Source organism: Martes martes (assembly GCF_963455335.1).
Source record: "Martes martes genome assembly, chromosome: 13".
NCBI classification, from domain to species: domain Eukaryota; kingdom Metazoa; phylum Chordata; class Mammalia; order Carnivora; family Mustelidae; genus Martes; species Martes martes.
Genome location: NC_137901.1, coordinates 71,080,603 through 71,099,182, shown reverse-complemented (window position 1 = coordinate 71,099,182; position 18,580 = coordinate 71,080,603). Strand labels below are relative to the sequence as shown.

Sequence of the window (18,580 nt, the reverse complement as noted above, 5' to 3'; positions counted from 1 at the left end):
AGCTCTCTGGCTGCATTCACACAAGGCTGACCCTTCCTTTAGCTTCTTTGGTAAAGGCCACCTCTCTGTATCATCCTGCCTGCTTGAGATTGCTTAAGGCACTTCTGTTTGCCCCTTGACTTTCTAGAGGCTGAGTTTTTTCGGATTTGGCTCAGGAATCTGCTCTCTGGCTGAACCAAGAGCTTTCAGATCAGTGTGGAGACCTGGGCAATGTGTGTGGAGGTGTCTCTTAACAGATGACCAGGCTGCGATGTCCTGCCCTGCCCGTGCATGTTGACCGGGCCTCCACAAGTTATGATTTATAATGGAACTTCAGCAGATTCTGTCATCGCTGGGCAGGGACCACAGCGAGACAGAACTCTCTCCTGCTCTTTGCAGGCTTGCTCCATTTGGCTCTGCGCGACCTGTGGGCTGAAAGTAATAGAGAATCCTAGCCTTCAGTCTCAGGGATGGGAAAAACAGAGTCGCGATGCAGGTCTGTCAGACCATTAAGAAAAAGGAAAAGAAAACTTTGTACCAATCAAAACAAATTACAGAACAGAGGACGGTGGATTCTTCAGCCTGGGCTCTGGGTAAACATTCTGCTTGTGAAACAATCCAAGTTATTGAACTCTCGGCTGCTGTTACTTACCTGGGCCTGTCCTACAGAAGCCTGGAACTTTCCATGGCTGCTGCCATCGTTGCTGGCTCTGCCTCCTACTACACAGGAGCCTTTTAGGGCTGAGGGTCACGTAGGTGGTTGGTGGAACGTTCGAACGAATGAATGCGTTGTTAGACGCTGCCCTTGGGGCCTTGCACTGTGTGTCTCACTAGATCCTTGGGAGCATTCTGAGTTTCACCCCTCTTCTTTGAAATGAGGATGCCAAGGAACAGAGAGGTTTTAGCACTGCTAGCGAATGGAGGGCTGGCCCGGAGCTCAGGAGTGTGTTTATAACCTCACTGTAAGGCATTTTGAGGCTGGCAGATCCGATGGCGTCCTGCTAACCCCTTACAGCTAAGAAAACCTCTCAAGGCTGAAATCTACAGTGTGTTGCGTTCTGAGAGTTCAGAGCTGACCTGGCTGTTGCCAAGCAAGGGACACGGAGGTGGAGAGCCCTGGAGCCATACAGGCCTACCGCCTTTGATCTTGGCCAGGTCACCCAACCTCCCTGAACCTGGTTCCTCATCTCTAACATGGGACACGATAGCTTGTACCTCTCCCTCCAAAGGAGTGCGAGGATCCAGTGAGATAATACATGCGAGTTACGCAGTAAATGCTTCACGCATGTTGGTGCTATAGGATCGCCACCCTTAGGACTTCCCAGTCCTGCAGGAAAGAGAGTCCAGGAAACCAGCTGCCAGACGGTCAGGTTAAGCAGGTAAACTTGGCAGCTATGGCGGAGATGGCGGAGAGCTGTGCTGCTGCTTAGCAGGGGCTCAGGGCAGAGCCACCGGCTCGGGTTTTGACTCTTTCATCTTTTCATCCATGTACTGAGGGCTTACTCAGTGTTCAGCAGTCTTGGAGTCACCCCATTGCCTCCCTATCCCCTCCCCAAAGTTCCCTTTCCCTTGGGGGAATTTGAGTTAAAATGTTAATTGCCACCTGAAGAAGGATTTCCTGAAGTCATTTTCACATAACACCCCCCAGATGCCAAATGGCACAGCCACACTCCATTTGACAATTTATCTTGCCTGGCTTTGTACTATCCTTCAGCTATTATTTTAATCTTATCTAATTTTCCCCTAATTTTTCTGGTCTCTCATACATGAGAACTTGACGGTCCTTGAGAATGTGTGAGCAACTTGCTGTGGGAGCAGGTGGTGATCTTTTGTTCCCCACAGTGCCCAGATGGTGTCCGTGCCTTCCCGTGGTCTGGTTCCATGGGGATTTGTTGATAAGATTTTGCTTTGATTTGGTTTTCAAACCCAGCGCCACGTTCAGATTTGGTTACGGACACCGTAGGGTTTTTTTCTCTGCAGGGAAGTTTCGTTGCTCTGTCATTGGCTGTCTTGAAACATAAGTCCCATTCTCCACACCCCCCACTCCTTTGCAAGCTGTGGGGACGATTGTACAGGACACTTTTTAACTGTCCCTAGCACACGGTCCAGAGTGGACATTAGCATACTTGAACTTGTTGAAATGGTTGATAGGATATTTAACAAAATATGTTATTTTAACAAAAAAGACATGTGAACAAAAGATCCAATGAAAGCCTGTTGGCTGTTGTCCTTATAGACTTAAGAACCCGGGTAAACCTTTCTCTCAGGTAGATTTCAGGTCCTTTTTGTGTCTCTCTTGTTGAGTTAGTGGGTATTTGGTGGAAGTGGGTATTTTTTCAATACACTGTTGATTGGAAGCTAAGATGTTGCCTTAACTACTTTTGGACCTTGAAAATAACGTTAATTTTTTTTTTATTTGGCTCTGAGGGCACCACGAGAGTGGGTCATTTTATATTCAGCTTCGGTACCCACACTTTCTTTAAGCAGCGTTTTTAACTTCACATTAAAAGTAGCTTATATTCAAGCCTCTGCCTTCAGCTCAGGTCATAGTTTCAGGGTCCTGGGATCAAGCCCCACATCGGGCTTTCTGCTCAGCAGGGAGCCTGCTTCCCTTCCTCTCTCTCTGCCTGCCTCTCTGCCTACTTGTGATCTCTGTCCGTCAAATAAATAAATAAAATCTTTAAAAAAAAAAAAGTAGCTTATATTCAGGGGAACCTGGGTGGCTCAGTGGGCTAAGCCTCTGCCTTTGGCTCAGGTCATGATCTCAAAGTCCTGGGATGGAGCCCTGCATTGGGCTTGCTGCTCAGCAGGGAGCCTGCTTCCCCTTCTCTCTCTGCCTACTTGTGATCTCTCTCTCTGTCAAATAAATAAACAAAATCTTAAAAAAAAATAGCTTATATTAAGCTAAAACAAAACTGATTGAAAGGATAGTTCAGAAGAAGGGTAAATGAGAGAGAGAGAGAGAGAGAGAGAGAAGGCAACATGTCATTGCATTTGGCTGTAGGTCAGCTCCATAGAGTTAACTGAGAATTAATTGAAGCCTGAGACCCCTGGACAAGCTTATGTTTATTTGCCTTCTTTGGTCATCTTGGTGGCATCCTTCTGTCCCTGGGTCCACGGTGCATGCTGCCTGTACTGTAGATAAGGCAGTTGTGCCTGGGAGCACATCTTGAAGTAGTATTAGGTACTGTGCAAATCACCTTTGGAGAGGGTAAGTGGGCTGTTAGCTAGTGAAATTTGGGCAGAAAGAAGTCTGAGACAGTTGAATTGGGATGCCCAAGGCCTGCACGGGGGTGATGTTTGCATTTTCCAACAATACTTACGGGGCATCAGTTTGCCCCATAAGTATGGGATGTGTCTGCCCCGCCCTCGATCAGAAGTAGGAATGGGAGCAAATCCGTTCTGCTTTCACGCTCCTTCCCCAGGCTTAGCTGGATTGCTAGATGAGTGGTCAGTCGCATGCAGTTTGTTTTGCTTGAGAAAGGGAAAGCCTGCATTGATAATACAGTGATAGGACCTGTGATTGCAGTTTGGGTTTTTAAAATTGGTGATTAGATCTGTCTGGGCAGGGATCAGAGATGAAGTTAATGGTCTGGTGGAGATCACTTGTTCCCAGGCAAGGGCCTAGTGGCTCTAATGGGCTTCTTAGGCACACTTTGTCTGAAGAACACTTTTTGGTTTTGAATCACTTTCCAAAGCTCTGAAGTTCTCCCTGATCTTAACTCTTTGTGGAAACTTGCCCTCTGGGACTGGACAGCGACCAGGAGCCAACTGCCTTTAAGTATCGGCCTGTCCTGGGGGCTTCCTGTTGGGTTTGCTAACCAACCCTACCACCGACTCTGCCATCAGACCAGGATGGTTTTCGCTGTACTAATTTTCTCAGAAAAGAGTCATACTAAAATTTGCTCTTGCTGGTATAGAATGATTGTGCAAAGCAGGTCTATGTGCTTAGGTTCCTAGAAATGTAGTTCAGTGAAAAGGAGAAGCCACCTTCTTTTTGGCTCATGTACTTTCCTCATTTACGCAATGAATTTGGTGAAATCTGGTTTGTATCTGGGAGCCTCAGTTTCTTCATTACACTTTGGATCTGCAAGGTCCTGAGGGAACACAGTGAAATAACTTCGTGCTTTCTTCTCCCCTGTGGATTTGAGCTGTTCCAGTCTCTTCTTTGTGGTCCGTCATGTTCCTGTATTCTTAGTATGAAGGCGAGGGAGTCTGCAATAGGCTTTGGTTGCTTAAAGGTGTGTTTGGTCGGGCTTAACGCCCTCTTTAGGTTCTGATGGATGCGGAGCATGACGTCTTCTGGGTAGTGTTCACAGAATCACTGCTGGCTCTTTCCTGTAGGGGTGGGCTCATGGGCAGCTGGGAGAGAGGGAATTTGTCCCAGAGCTGGTGGCATTGTAATGTGTATGGGCTGAGTACCCCGGTGCAGGGGCTGAGGGAAAGCGCCTCAATGTTGGGCAGCAGCGGCCTGGGGGTGGGCCTCCATCTGGATTTAAAGAAGGCTGGGCTGGGATTTGCCCCTGCCTACACTTGGGGGGAAAGCACTCCTTGCCAAGACCCAGCCTATGATGGCATCCGATGGGGCTTTCTCTAGTGGATCTGGAGGCGGCCTGGTGGGGAGTGCGCCTGTGGCACTGTGAGGAGTAAGGTGAGGCCGAGCGAGGCCGTGGCTGCAACATAGGGGACCTGACCCGCTCCCTGATCAGCCACTTGAGTGGGACTGGAAGGAGCCAGCCTCTAGGAGCCTCAGCCCCATATCTGTAAACTGGGTGTGGGGGCTGGGTGAGATTCCTGGAGGCCGAGGGGAGGATCGGTATGCCCGGGGGCTTCCTGCAGGGCAGGAACAGGATGGGGGGAATCACTCAAACTGGAGAATCAGGGAGGGAAGCGAACTTCAGAGGCCACTAGGGGTTGGACTGGGGGAGGGGCCCTGCATACCAGGCAAAGGTGTTTGCCTTTTATTATAGAGACCTGGGGGCCTTACAGCCACCCGTGGTAGATGATGTCCATGTGGATGGCCAGATTTTTTTTGATGACAGGACCTCCTTGGCCCCATGTTCCCCAGCAGCATGGTTTGTAATCACAGTAGCCCAGGGGCTCAGTCGGGGGCTGTGCTCTCCTATCCCTAGGGCAGCCTGGAATGTAAGGGAGTAAGTAACGTTCTAGTGACAACCTTGAATTCACTTTATTAAAGACAAATAAATTACATGCCAACTTTGGCCTTTCACTGTTATTAGTACAAATTGCTCTCCACCCATACATTCAACCATTCATGACACCTTGGGGGGAAATGTGCTGCTGTGGCCACCTCCCGTCCCCCCACCCCCGGGATTTTTATATACCACAAGTGTGTAGAAATTTGGGGAGTGATTCCACAGCCGCTTTTCAGGTTCTGGCCATGACCCTTCAGCTGGGGCTCCATCTGTTGACAGTCCTGGGTCTCAGAAGGGAGATTTCGAGGTCCGTTATGATTAGGCAACAGAGCGACTGGCCGGTTTGGCATTTTTCTGGTTATTGACAGGCCTAACTGTGGCTTTTCCCGATGAATGAGGAATATATTTTTCTAAATGCAGCCATTGAGCCAAATGAGCCACACTGGGATAAACTCTGTTTGTTTACAAATTATGTAAGAGAAAGGCCTGGCCATTAAATTCTTCTGGGCCAGACTTCTTACCCCTCTTCAAAGTTGTAATCAAACTTAACAAACCCTTCCCACAGGAACCGACTCCCTCCCTCCCGAGAACCAGGAGCTGATGCTCCTGGGAGGCCTTTAGCAACTTCGGAATGTTTAATGTAGAGATATGTAACCAAGGTGAAGTGGTTCCAGAAACATTTGCTTACTCTAGCCAGGACCAAAGCACGAGTCAGCTTTTTTATTTAGGGCAAGAGGTGCAAAACGGACTGGGCCAGTCGGGATTTTCTTTAGAATGTTCAGTTTTCTGTTTTCATCTTCCCTGCCTCTCCTACTTTCAGCCCCTTGTGACCTTTATTCCTTTCTGCTCAGTAACCTTTTTTTTTTTTTTTTTTTAAAGGCTTGATTCTTATCTCTCAGCTCTGCCAGATTACATCTGGGGATCAAGGAGCCCTCCTCTTAACCAAAGCATTCAATTACTGCTTCTCTGTCTCTAGGAAAGATGTCAGGTGCAGAGCAAACACTCCAGGGGAGGGAGGCTGAGGCTGCCTTGCCTTTGTTGTTGTTCCAGTAAGACAGTTCTTTGGGGGATTGACAAAGACGATCTAGGCTCAGAGACACAGTTTCCTAGCTCTTGCTGACTTGAGTCTTCACTGGTGGTTTGATTTATTTTGGCTTGGGAATGTTGTGAATTTTTAGGACCCCGGGCACCTTTGTATTAGAATAGAGATACAGTTTCTAAGACCAAATGCAGATTTCTCTGGATTTTGCCTCAAGACGAGCTTTTCTCAAGGTGTCTTCTGAAGAACTCTCGCCCCACAGAATGCTTTAGAGAGGGTTCTGTGGTGAGCTGACTTTGAGAATGCTGCTTATTCCCTCTTGGAGATATAGATGGCACAGTGGTGAATTAATGGCTCTGAGAAATCCTGCTGAAAGGAAATCCACATGAACTCCTTTCCATCTGGCATTTCTCAAATATACTTGATCACAGGACTCCTTTTCTCAAATACCTTCGAGCTGGGGAAATTCCACTCTGGCTAGCTGGTATTAGGTTGGTTAGGGTCCGTGCTGGTCCAGTTGGTGTCCCGTTGGATGGTGAGCTTGGAAGGCTAAGGGTATGTTAATTCATGACTTCCCACAGGACCCTGGCACATGGTCATCACCACCATGGCCTGAATGCCTTTCACCTGTGATAGGGCTGCTGCTTCTGTTTTAGCTCAGCAGGTTTGTAGTCTTCTCTGTACCTGGGTGAAGGGTAGGGAGTTGTATAATAGTCTAAAAGAACCAAGAAACATTGACTTTAAAAAAATATATATTTATTTATTTGAGAGCAAGAGAGAGTAGGAGATTGGGGGCAGAGGGAGAAACAGACTCCCCGCTGAGTGGGGAGCCTGACTCGGTGCTCGATCCTAGGACCCTGAGATCATGACCTGAGCCAAAGGCAGATGCTTAATCAGCTGAGCCACCCAGGGTCCCAGTAACAGTGCCCCCCCCCCTTTTTTTCCCCAAGGAATTTAGTCTACTAGGTTAGGGAGATTCATGGAGTTAAACAGAAATACCTTGCAAGCCCAACACCTGTCCTCTGGGCATTTGTGGAGGGTCCGGGGAGGCATTTGGCAAGCTCTGGGGACCTTTTGCCATTTAGGAAGCCATGGGACCTGATGAGCAGTGGGGAGACAATATGAGGTGTGCCCCGGCAGTCGGGAAGTCTCAAATGACTTTTCATTAAGCTTGCTCCTTTTTTTTAACACATGTTCACAGGTAACAGTCTCTTCAACACCCCCCACAGAGTTGGATGAAATGTGTTTTTAGGCCTCTGGAAGAACACTGTCCGGCTGAACTGCCAGTGTTGTTAAAATCCTGGGTTTGGGGACGGCTGTCCTCCCCAACTCTGACCCTGAGGCTGTGAGGTTTGGCTGCCAGGTTTGGGGTGCCTTCTGCCTTGGGGGTGTTGGGCTGAGTTGAATGGATGTGGATTTTTCAGATTTGTCTGCCTTGGTTAATGCACAAAAGACAGAATATGCTTTTCAGGCTCTAGTTACCTGTAGGAAGAATGCGACGTGACCAGGGCTGAGATAGTACCCATGTGAGGGGCTAAGGGGAGGCTCCAAGATGAGGAGTTTACATTTTTTTCCAAATATGTGTCTTATTTTATGGAGTGTTACTTAGGACTTTTCTTCCTTTCCTTTCCTTTTTCTTTCCATTCCTTTCTTTCCTTCCCTTTCCTTCCTCTTTCCTTCTTTCCTTCCTTTTTCCTTCCTCCCTCCCTCCCTTCCTTCCTTCCTTCTCTTTTTAAATTGGGGTTGACCCACCTGATGGCTGTTGGCAGCAGCTAAGATCTCCCTAGCCTGGGGCACCTGGAATTTTGCCTCAGTACCTTTTTTTTTTTTTTTTTTTTTTTAAGATTCTATTTATTTACTTGACAGATGGAGATCACAAGTAGGCAGAGAGGCAGGCAGAGAGAGAGAGAGAGAGAGAGAGAGGAGGAAGCAGGCTCCCTGCTGAGCAGAGAGCCTTGCGGGGCTCGATCCCAGGACCCTGGGACCATGGGACCATGAGAGACTTTAACCCACTGAGCCACTCAGGCGCCCCATCCTCAGTACCTTTTGATGAGACCCCAGGCTGTGTTGTGGGAAGGGTGGTGCTCAGTCTCTTCTCAACCCAGTCCCCACCCCCCTTAAGGAGCCATCCTCTTCTTGGCACGGTGCTGTTGTCAGAAGACTCTTCCTTACACTGAACTAGACTGATGCTCCTTGCTTCCATTTTTGCCTTCTAGAGCCTGTTAGTGTCCTAGGGCTGCCAGAACAAAGTACCACTGACCGGCTGGTTTAAACAACAGGAATTTATTTCTCACAGGTCTGAGGCTAGAAGTCCGAGATCAAGGTGTCAGCAGGGTTGGTTTCTTCTAAGGCCTCTCTCTTTGGCTTGTAGATGGCCATCTTCTCTGTGTATGGTCTTTCCTTTGTAACTGTCTGTGTTCAAATTGTCTCTTCTTATAATGACATGTGTCAGATTAGGGCCCATCCTAATGACCTTGTTAACTTAATCACCTCTATTTTTTTCTTTCTTTCTTTTAAAATTAACATATAATGCATTGTTAGTTTCAGAGGTAGAGGCCTGGTTCATCAGTCTTACATAACACCCAGTGCCCATTACATCACGTTCCCTCCTTGATGTCCATCACCCAGTTACCCCACCCTCTCCCCTCCAGTAACCCTCAGTTTGTTTCCTATGATTAAGCGTCTCTTATGGTTTGTCTCCCTTTCTGCTTTCGTCTTGTTTTATTTTCCCTCCCTTCCCCCATGATCCCCAGCTTTGTTTCTTAAATTCCACATATGAGTGAGATCATATGATAATTGTCTTTCTCTGACTTATTTCTCTCAGCATAATCCCCTGTAGTGTGATCCACGTCATTGCAAATGGCAAGATTTCATTTTTTTTTTTAAATATTTTATTTATTTATTTGACACAGAGAGATCACAAGTAGGCAGAGAGGCAGGCAGAGAGAGAGGGGGGAAGCAGGCTCCCCGCTGAGCAGAGAGCCCGACGCGGAACTCGATCCCAGGACCCTGAGATCATGACCTGAGCCGAAGGCAGAGGCTTAACCCACTGAGCCACCCAGGTTCCCACAAGATTTCATTTTTTAAAAAGATTTTATTTATTTGACAGAGAGAGAGAGAGAGAGAGAGAGCAAGTGAGCACAGAAAGGAGAGCAGCAGGCAGAGAGGGAGGGAGAAGCAGACTTGCCAAGCAGGGAGCCCGATGTGGGGCTCAATCCCAGGGCCCTGGGATCATGACCTGAACCAAAGGCAGATGCTTAACGACTGAGCCACCTAGGCGCCCAAGATCATTTTTTTGATGGCTGAGTAGTATTCGATTGGTTCTTAATCCCCTCTTTAAACCCCATCCCCAAATAGCCACACACTGAGGTCCTGGAGGCTAGGACTTCAACATATGAATTTTGGGGTGACACACGCCAGTCTGTAACATAGAGGCCCCACCTAACTTATGATAGCCCTTCACATCTGTGAAGCTGGTTATCCTCTGTCACCTCCTACCTACACCAGGAAAACCAATAAAATTTATTTTCTCCTTGCTGAGTACCCTTAGTTCTTTCTGTTCATCGTATGAGATGGATTTGGGGTCCCTTGTCCTCTTGGAGCCTTCTGGACTTGCTTTAGCTCAGGTGGAGACAAAGCAGAGTATCCGGACTGCTTCTGATATTCCCAGATAGAATTCATTCTAGTATCTGCCCCAGCAAATGGTTTTGGTGATTTTCTGAAAAATTTTAAGAGGCTAAAAATAGGCCTGTAAAGTTTTAGTAGCAACTTTAATAAATCCATCTTTAACTGTGACCGTTGACATGTGCGCACGTACACAAACAGGAACACTCACGTGCAACCCTCCCCTCTCCTCCCCCCCTCCCCCCATGAAAGTGGTGCTAACCATAAGTCTTCTCTGACTCAGGCATTTTGGTTTAGAGTTAGGTGCCCAGGGTCTAAATTTATTTACCACTCTTTGCCCTTCCTCATACTTCCCGAGTTTTAGGAAAGCCAGCGGGGATAGTTATTTCAAAAGAACAAATGAACGTAGAGATGTATTTATTCTTTTGAAGTGTAATTACTGTCTGGAGAGCCTAGAAGTAACTCAGTCACTTGAATATAATTCCTTTTAGGTACACGCTCTTATGTCAAGCTGTAGTGTAATTAGATTTAAAATTATAAGGCACCCTCTTCACTTTTGGAAATTGTTTTCCTTTTTATTGTCCATCTCCTGTGCTAGAAATTGCCGAGAAGTCTTATCTGCTTTGTTCTCTGTATTTTCAGCACTTAGGAGAGCAAAGTTTAAAAAAAAACTGTCGAACAAGTAAACAAATCCTCCAGGTCGGTCATCTCCTGCTTAATCAGGAGGGTCCTGTTGGGTCTCAGAGGCCTAAATGTGGCAGAAATGGCATCTTGGGGTTTGGGGGTGACTCTGGTCCCTTCCCCTTTTGCTGCTGAATTATCGAGCTTCCCATGAAGAGACCCCTCAGTGCTGTTCACTCTTCTGCTAAACTGTGGTGTGTAAATCCTGATGGATCGTTTTGACAGACTTTCTCCTCTCTAGGTAGCGGGAGACCCTCTCAGAGTCCCTTTGAAGATGCTTTGCTCACACCACCCAGGATTTCCAAACTGTAGCCCCGAGATGGCCCGAGCCCTGGCCCCACACAGCTGTTATGCCCCCTCTGTTCTGGAGGCCCGACATTAAAAACACCAACTATTTATAGCATACTTTTCGGTGTCTGTAAATTACAGGATGCTCTTGCCAGTGGGACGGGGCGGACACCCACCTGCCTGCCACACTCTCATTGCCCAGAAGCTTGCAGCCAGGTGGTAGGAGCTGAGCCCCACCTGAGTGTTTCCAGGGCCTCACGCGGTGGAGGCCGGCTGGGACCCTGCAGTGTTTCCAGGAGAGCCCATGGAGGACTCCATTAGAGTCCTCTGAGGTGGAGTGGCTCAGGATTTAAAAAAAAATACCCAAAGACACCGACATCTGTGTGTTCTTGAGAGAAGCCCATGCTGCTCTGACTGCCAGGTCCCCAGGTGGCTGTGCTGTCAGTGGTCTGAGCAAGGACACCTGTTGGGTTAGATCACTGGGCGGGTGGGGGGGGGGGCGGGAGTGTCCCATGCAATGTGCATGTCCTCCTACCTGGAAGGATCCCTCACATTTCAACAAGGTAACTGAAGAATGGTGACTCTGAATTTAGGATCCAGTTAATCTCTGCAGAGGGAAGAATTTCAGGAGTATGGAGAAGCTCATAAAAAGCCCTGATAGAGTCTGGGGACATCATTCTTCCCTCCGCTGCCCCTTGGGGGAAGATTTCCTTGTCTGCCATGTAGGCAGGGTTCGTGGGAAGGGGGCCCCCCCTCCTCAGGGCGCTGTGTAGAAAGGGCTCAGCGTCTAGAATGCCCCCCATCGCCGCCCCCCATCGCCACCCCCCACTCCTACCCCAACTGCTAAGCCTGAAGGAGATGGACTTTTGGGGGGCAGGGTTTGTTGTGCTAGCCTTTGGGCCCTCCAGTTCCTCGCTTGGTTCAGGGAGGGACAGGGAGAAAGAGGCCTGTTCTGTTAGCTGGAGTTTCCATTGAAGTGCTAAGTGCTGGAGCCTTTGAACCTCCAGCCGGGGAGGTATTTATAACTAGCTGTTTGCGTGCTTAGAGGAACTGAGGCCCTGCCTTTCTGTAGTGGTTTAAGAGCCGTGCCCTTGGTGTGGGCTGAAAGGGCAGGCCTGGCTGAGTGTGGGGACTCATGCTCAGCTCCCCACGACCTTGTGTCCGTCCCCCCCCCCCCCCCCCCGCCCCCGTGAGGCTGGCGGCCCTTTCAGGGTTAACGTCTCTGCTTTGGAAGCAGCTGGCCAGTTTACACTCCTCCCTGAGCTGTACAAAAATACTTCCTTTGAAGTGTTGGGAGAAGCGGTGAAGGGTAAAACCTGGTGAAGAAGGAAACCTGGAGTGGGGCTCGAATGCATGTCTCTTCCCGGAGTCTCTTCCAGGGAGCTTGCCGTGGGCCTGGGGCCCCCCCACCTCCTCTGTAACCCACTGGGCTGGTTGGTTCTCCTCTCAGATCTCCCAGCTCCAGCCTGGGTTGCAGCTGGCTTTCTCTGTGGATATGTTTGCGTTTCAAGCCTCCACAAGAGGAGTATTTCTCAACAAGAGAGAGCTAGGATGCCGCTGCCCAGCTTGGCAGCAGGAATCCCTCCGACCACACGGCTTCCTGGGGCTGCTCTGGGTGGGGGTGGTGGTACCCCCAGGGTATGAGTGAAGCTGAAGTGTTTCCACTTGGTCCTTAGGTGGCCAGCCCTGCTCCTTGCCCCCTGCTGGCCTAGGGAGGCTGCCACTGATCCAGTTTCTGATTCCAGATCAGAGCATTCCTGCTTTCCAGCGGAAAGTTCTGAGTTCTGACACTTGCCACTTACCGAGACCCAGCATGATGCTCTGACTTCTCTTAACCTCGGTTCCCTGGGAAAGCAGGGCTGGCTGTTCCTGCCACAAATTTGCTGTAAGGATCAGTAGAAAGAAAGGGTTGGGGGCACCTTGAGAAAGTGCAAGACACTTCTCTAATGTAGGGCTTGCTGTTGAGCAGAAATGGCATTTGGGATAAAGGGGCCAAAGAGAAGAATGCCAGAGCAGAAATGAGACGGAACAAAGCTTGAATGTCTCCTTAATCCTTGAGTATTTGCAGCCGAGGAGGGGTCGGGGTGAGATGGGAGGAGAGGCAGCTGTTAGATTCTGGAGAAGAATGCCAACCTGTTTCTCTCCACAGATGGGGCCACACAAGTTCTTTCTGAACTGAGGTTTGCAGTCCCTCTTCGCTTGGAATGCCCTTATCATACGGATTTCTTACATCCTGTTCCACTCCTCCCTAGCTCTCTTCGACAAGGGGTGAGGGTCACACCGTAAAAAAAATCACATACACGGTTAACATTTCTTGCTGACTTGTGCCAGGCGTTATGTTAAGCATACAACGTGAACGATCTCCTCTATTCCTCATCACAGCCCTGTGCTGTGAAGTGCTGCGGCCCCCATTTTATAGGCGAGGGGACGGAGGCTTGAAGACGTGAAATGACTTACCCAGGGTCTCACTACTTGCCGATAACAGGTATGGACATACAGACGCAGTCAGGCTGATTTTAGACCTCTTACCCTTAAAGGCTGTATGTTACAGTAAGTGATGGAAGATGACATTTACCTCTGTGCCTCAACCCTGGTGAGAAACTTTTTAAGGAAGGAAGTGGATCATGGAAAGAAGTTTGTTGTGAGAGTATGTTCATGAGTTGACTCTTAGCTTATCGGTTATATTTGAATAGACATCAGTGGTTTTAGCCTTGCGGTTTCTGATGAGGAACTTTTCTAATTTTGAGCTCTCTGTGTTGTCTTTATAACATAAAGGCTTTTTTCTTTCACTGGGAAGGAGGGAAGATGGTTGCAGAGCTCTGTAATCGTGGCTTTCTTGTAGTTGAAGATCTATATGTTGTTGATCAGTGGGCAGCCAGCGCCTCTAGGAATCCTTAGTTGTAGCCTTCAGTCTTTTCCCGGCCTGGATCCACACTTGGCACTTACTTCAAGGGACTTGACATCCCGTCCTTGACCTTCCTCAGCCAGCAGGGGAGGGAGGGAGCAAGCTGGGAGAGCCTGAGTGGTTCCCCCCATCCCTTGCACATGGGGCCAGACCCCAGGGCCACACTGGCAGTCTACTGGCCACATGCCTCTCCTTTTCACCTGAATTTCAAACAGGAGGGTAGATGAAAGGGATAGAAATGACATGTCAGAGGAGTAGGAGGGTTCTCATTTGCAATCATTTTCTTTTGATCTTCACCCCTTTGTTAAAACACACACACAGAGACACACACACACACACACACACACACACCAAAAAACCCCACAACTGGTAGCCTGAGCACATGGTTTGCTCTAGTTCATCAAGGGGCAGTCATTTCTCTCTTAGCAGGGGAACCCCCCCCCCAGTGATCTGTTTCACTTAGGGCCCCACCCCCTCTCTCCCATTGCTGCTGGGCTACCAGATGTCACGATCCTCTTCACAAATCCTTAAGAGCTTTTTTTTTTTTTAAATTCTTTATAGGATGGAATCTAAACCCTGTATGTATGTATGTATATATGTATTTAAACCCTGTTTATCCTAATATTCTACAACCCTTGGCATTTTGCTCGCAGTCCATCTTTGTAATTTGGTATCCTGCTGTACAAGCCCTCACTTCCCAGTTCCATGGCTCCTTCAAACAGGCTTTGGTCTTTGCCTATATTCTGCCCACCTTTCAAGGCTGCCACCTCCAGGAAGCTCTCCTGGACTGTTGCAGTGCATAGTTAACTCTGCTGCCTCTGAACTTGAAACAACCTGGTCTGGTCACTACTCATTTGGCTCTCATAATATGTCTTTTGTTGTTGCTGTTGTTGAATCCACAGGTGTGTCTGTCTCCTCACTAGATTGTGAGCCTGCTGAGGTCAGAGGCATGCCTTCTGAACTGCTTTATATCTCACCAGCACTCCATAGGACCTAAGTCCGGGGCTATGTAAAGGATCTGGGACTGAAATCCTACCATTTTTCTGTAAGTAGGAACGAAAGACTTGATAAATGAGTTTCCAAAATGAAATGATTAATAGGTTTGTATAGGGTCTGTTGCTATTGCTAGAATTAATGTACTTTTAAATCAGGAGTTGAATGAATCAGGAAATTTGTGTACTTTTTTTTTTTTTAACTATGTGTGATCTTATAGGGAAATGGTCTCTAGTCATGATTTCTGACCTAGACCCCTTTCAAGAGGAATGTTAACACGTACATGGCTTTTAAACCTGCTATTCTTGATATTTTGTTCCTTAGTGAGCTGCCCTTTATTCTCAGGTTTTTATTTCAGTATTTAGAAACTCACAGCTCGTTTCTCGAATCTCTACTCACATTGTTACAGCTGTGTTCTTAAGAACATCTCCAATCTTGTGAGCTATTATGATTTTGTTTCCTTGACCTCTTTTATGGTTTTGTGGTCATGCCCTCAACTCTGCTGGGTTTAGGTAGGTTGATGGTCTTCACTGGAATTTTTAGTCTCCCCCCGCCCCCCGCCAAGGTGGATCTACCTGCACAGGAAGGATTTTTTTTTTCCCCTCTCTACCCTCTCCCTGTCCTTTCTTCTGCCTTCTGGCCTTGAACACACCTAGCAGTCCTGGACCACGTCTCTTTCCCAGTTAACTCTTTGGTGCCCAATTGGTGTGTGGCGTGCTCAGCTGCCTCTGGGTGGAATCATGTTTGTATCCCCATATACCATTTCCTCCTTGGCTATTTTTCCATTTCTTGCTCCCCTCTTAAGTGTGCGGCAGAAGAGAGGTGGTGACATCACAAGGTCGCCGTTAGTAGCTCTTTGTTTTTAAAATATAGGGACAGGCGACTTATCCAAGGTCACTGGGCCCTTATGGAGCTAAATTGGCCTTGTGAGGCCGCCCAGCGATGTGCCATGGCCCGTGATGGCACCACACGGTGGCATTGGGAGTCTAGTGGCTGGTTAGGTGCCTCTAGTAATGAGGGAATGAGTTGTTCAAATGAAGCAAGCTGGAATGCTTTTACTCTAGCAGCCGTTTCTAATCTGATTTCTGAGAGCAACAGATTTTGAGGGTGGGATATTTCCTCCAAGCTCTGCTGTGTGTGTATTTTTCTGGAGAGATGGGCTCTCTAATATTCATCTCTCTCTCTCTCTCTTTTTTTTTTAAATGTTAAATTCTTTTTTTTTTTTTAAGATTTTATTTATTTATTTGACAGACAGAGATCACAAGTAGGCAGAGAGGCAGGCAGAGAGAGAGGAGGATGCAGGCTCCCTGCCGAGCAGAGAGCCTGATGCGGGGCTCGATCCCAGGACCCTGGGACCATGACCTGAGCTGAAGGCAGAAGCTTTAACCCATTGAGCCACCCAGGCGCCCCTCATCTCTCTCTTAAAGGGGTCTGAGGTCCCCAGATGATGAAGCAGCCCCTGCTGGGGGTTAACACTGGATGCCCCTGCAGGGTTTGCCCTGAAGAAGCTGGCTCTTTGGACCATAGGCCTTCTTGGTAGGTCCAGTGACAGCCTCAGGGGCACAGTAGGAAAGTGAGTGTGCCCTTCCTTCACCTCATCCAGTGCCAGACTTTTTTTCCTTCATAAATTAAGTCTTTGAGGAGTATAACCTTTAAAAATAGCAAAGCATTCATTTCTTTTTCAAGTTCCTATTATAGAAAATGTTACATGTGTTCACAAGTAGAGAAAACCACGTTGGTGGTGTGCCTCTGCAGTCCCTGTCACCCAGTCACCGTCACTCTGAAAGTTGTCAACTCCTGGCCCCTCATTTCATCTGTGCCCTCACTCCCCCCGCCTCCCCCAACCATGGTATTTTGAAGGAAAGGCACCCATATCATTCTTTTTTCCTCTGAAGATTTCAGTACCTCTAGAAGACAGATTTTTCTTTCAGAACGTAATTCCAGTGCTCTTCCCACAAGAGGTTAATGCGAAGTTAAGGATGTCCCCTCCAAAGGGACAGCCCCCCTCCCCGGCCAACATAAGCGATGGAGTGTGTACTTGAGCTCCAGGCAGGGGTGGGTGGGCAGCCTGGTCTGGGGGTTGGGTACTGGTGGAGCCGGAGCTGGTGGGGGACCCAGCGGGGCCGTGGCCGGGCGATCCAGCCGTGGATGGTGGATCCCCGCGTAGGCGCCGCGCTGGTTTCGGCTATGCCCGGGGCGGGAACCACAGGATCAAAGGGCGCCGCGCGCTCGGCGCTTCAAAGCACTCGAGCCGCCTGGATTGATGCAGAGAATGAGAGCGCTCTGCTGATGTAATCATAGCTTGTGAGACAGGTTCTTTTTTTTTTTTAAATTTAAACAAAGACACCCCTGTTTGTTTAAAGAGGTGAAGTGTATGCTGCGGAGGGCACGCGGCATCTGGAGGGTTCCACTCTGGGCTGATGGGTCTCGGTAGGGCAGGAATGCTGCAAGTGGCCGGTGTTTTCCTAGATGGCCTTGCAGAGTTTCCCGGGAAAGACAGGCTGCTTCTGTTCAAGAGCAGCTGATTTTCTTAGGCTGGTGGGGTTTGTTCCCCACTGAGCCTCCCAGTGATTTTGAAAGCAGCATCCCCAGGCGGGGAGTCAGGCTTTGGAGCACTTTTGGGTGAACCAGGTGAGGAGACAAACTAAAAAGTAGACAAGGGGTCTGTAGGCTGCCTTTTGTCATTCCTGTCTCTGACTCTAGGAAGGAAGCTCATCCATCCCTTCCTCAATGGGCGAGAGGGGCTTGGCTGAGGCTGGAGAGTAGGGCTGGCCCAGCTGGGGGCTCCCCAAGAATATGGTTGAATGTGCTGCACCTCGCCCGAAGATGCCTCAGCTTTTGTAAACATCACAGACACACGGGGCACTTGCCTGCCTCAGTCAGTAGAGCATGCAGGTCTTGATCTCAGGGTTAGAAGTTCAAGCCCCATGTCGGGTATAGAGATTACTTAAAAAAAAAAAAAAATCACAGGGGCACCTCGGTGGCTCAGTGTGTTGCACCTCTGCCTTTGGCTCAGGTCATGATCTCAGGGTCCTGAGATCGAGCCCCACATCGGGCTCTCTGCTCAGCAGGGAGCCTGCTTCCCCTTCTCTCTGCCTGCCTTTCTGCCTACTTGTGATCTCTGTCTGTCAAATAAACAAATAAATAAAATCTTTAAAAAAAAAAATCACAGACATGTGGGAACATTCAGAAAATCAGCCAACTTAAGCCGGTGCTCCTGCCTTTAGTAGTTTTTTTGTATACACATTGGTGAAACCCTGTGCCATATTAACCTCCCTTAGTAAAATCATAGCCACATTCCATTTTCTTACTTAGAACCAAAGACAAACAGCTACAGACAAAACAGCCCCCCAATCTGAGCCAGCTTGTTAGCATCAGTGGGATCTGAGGCACTTAACCAGACTAAGTCATGGTAACTAAAGTTTACTTTGGCATCTTAGGGCCATCCCAGCCACATCCAACATGTGTAAAACCTGGTTTCTTTCTTCCCCCAAACCATTTCTTTTGGTTTGTCTGTTACTTAAGCTAAAAATTACCTGCTGTCATTCTAAACTACCTGGCCTGGCCCGGCCCCATGATGCCTCTGTCCATGCACATTGAATTGTCTGCAAGTTCCTTGAGGGCAAGACTGGGAGATTTTTCCTTTTAAAAAAATTACATAATCGATTGCCCCCATTTTCTACAAAAACGCTTCCCCTGTATTTTTTTTTTTTTTAAGATTTTATTTATTTGACAGACAGAGATCACAGGCAGGCAGAGAGGCAGGCAGAGAGAGGGGAGGGGAAGCAGGCTCCCTGCCGAGCAGAGAGCCTGATGCGGAGCTCGATTCCAGGACCCTGGGATCATGACCTGGCCGAAGGCAGAGGCCCCAACCTACTGAGCCACCCAGGCGCCCCTCCCCTATAATTTTTTTTT

At 48.4% G+C, this 18,580-nt stretch overlaps 1 protein-coding gene across 2 annotated transcripts in view; it reads left to right on the top strand.

Annotated features, from left to right (window-relative positions):
* Positions 1 to 18,580, top strand: part of ZNRF3 (zinc and ring finger 3) — a gene marked incomplete at its 5' end in the record, with an annotated part of 153,229 nt that overhangs the window by 17,743 nt on the left and 116,906 nt on the right. The gene's annotated exons all lie outside the window — the stretch shown is intronic.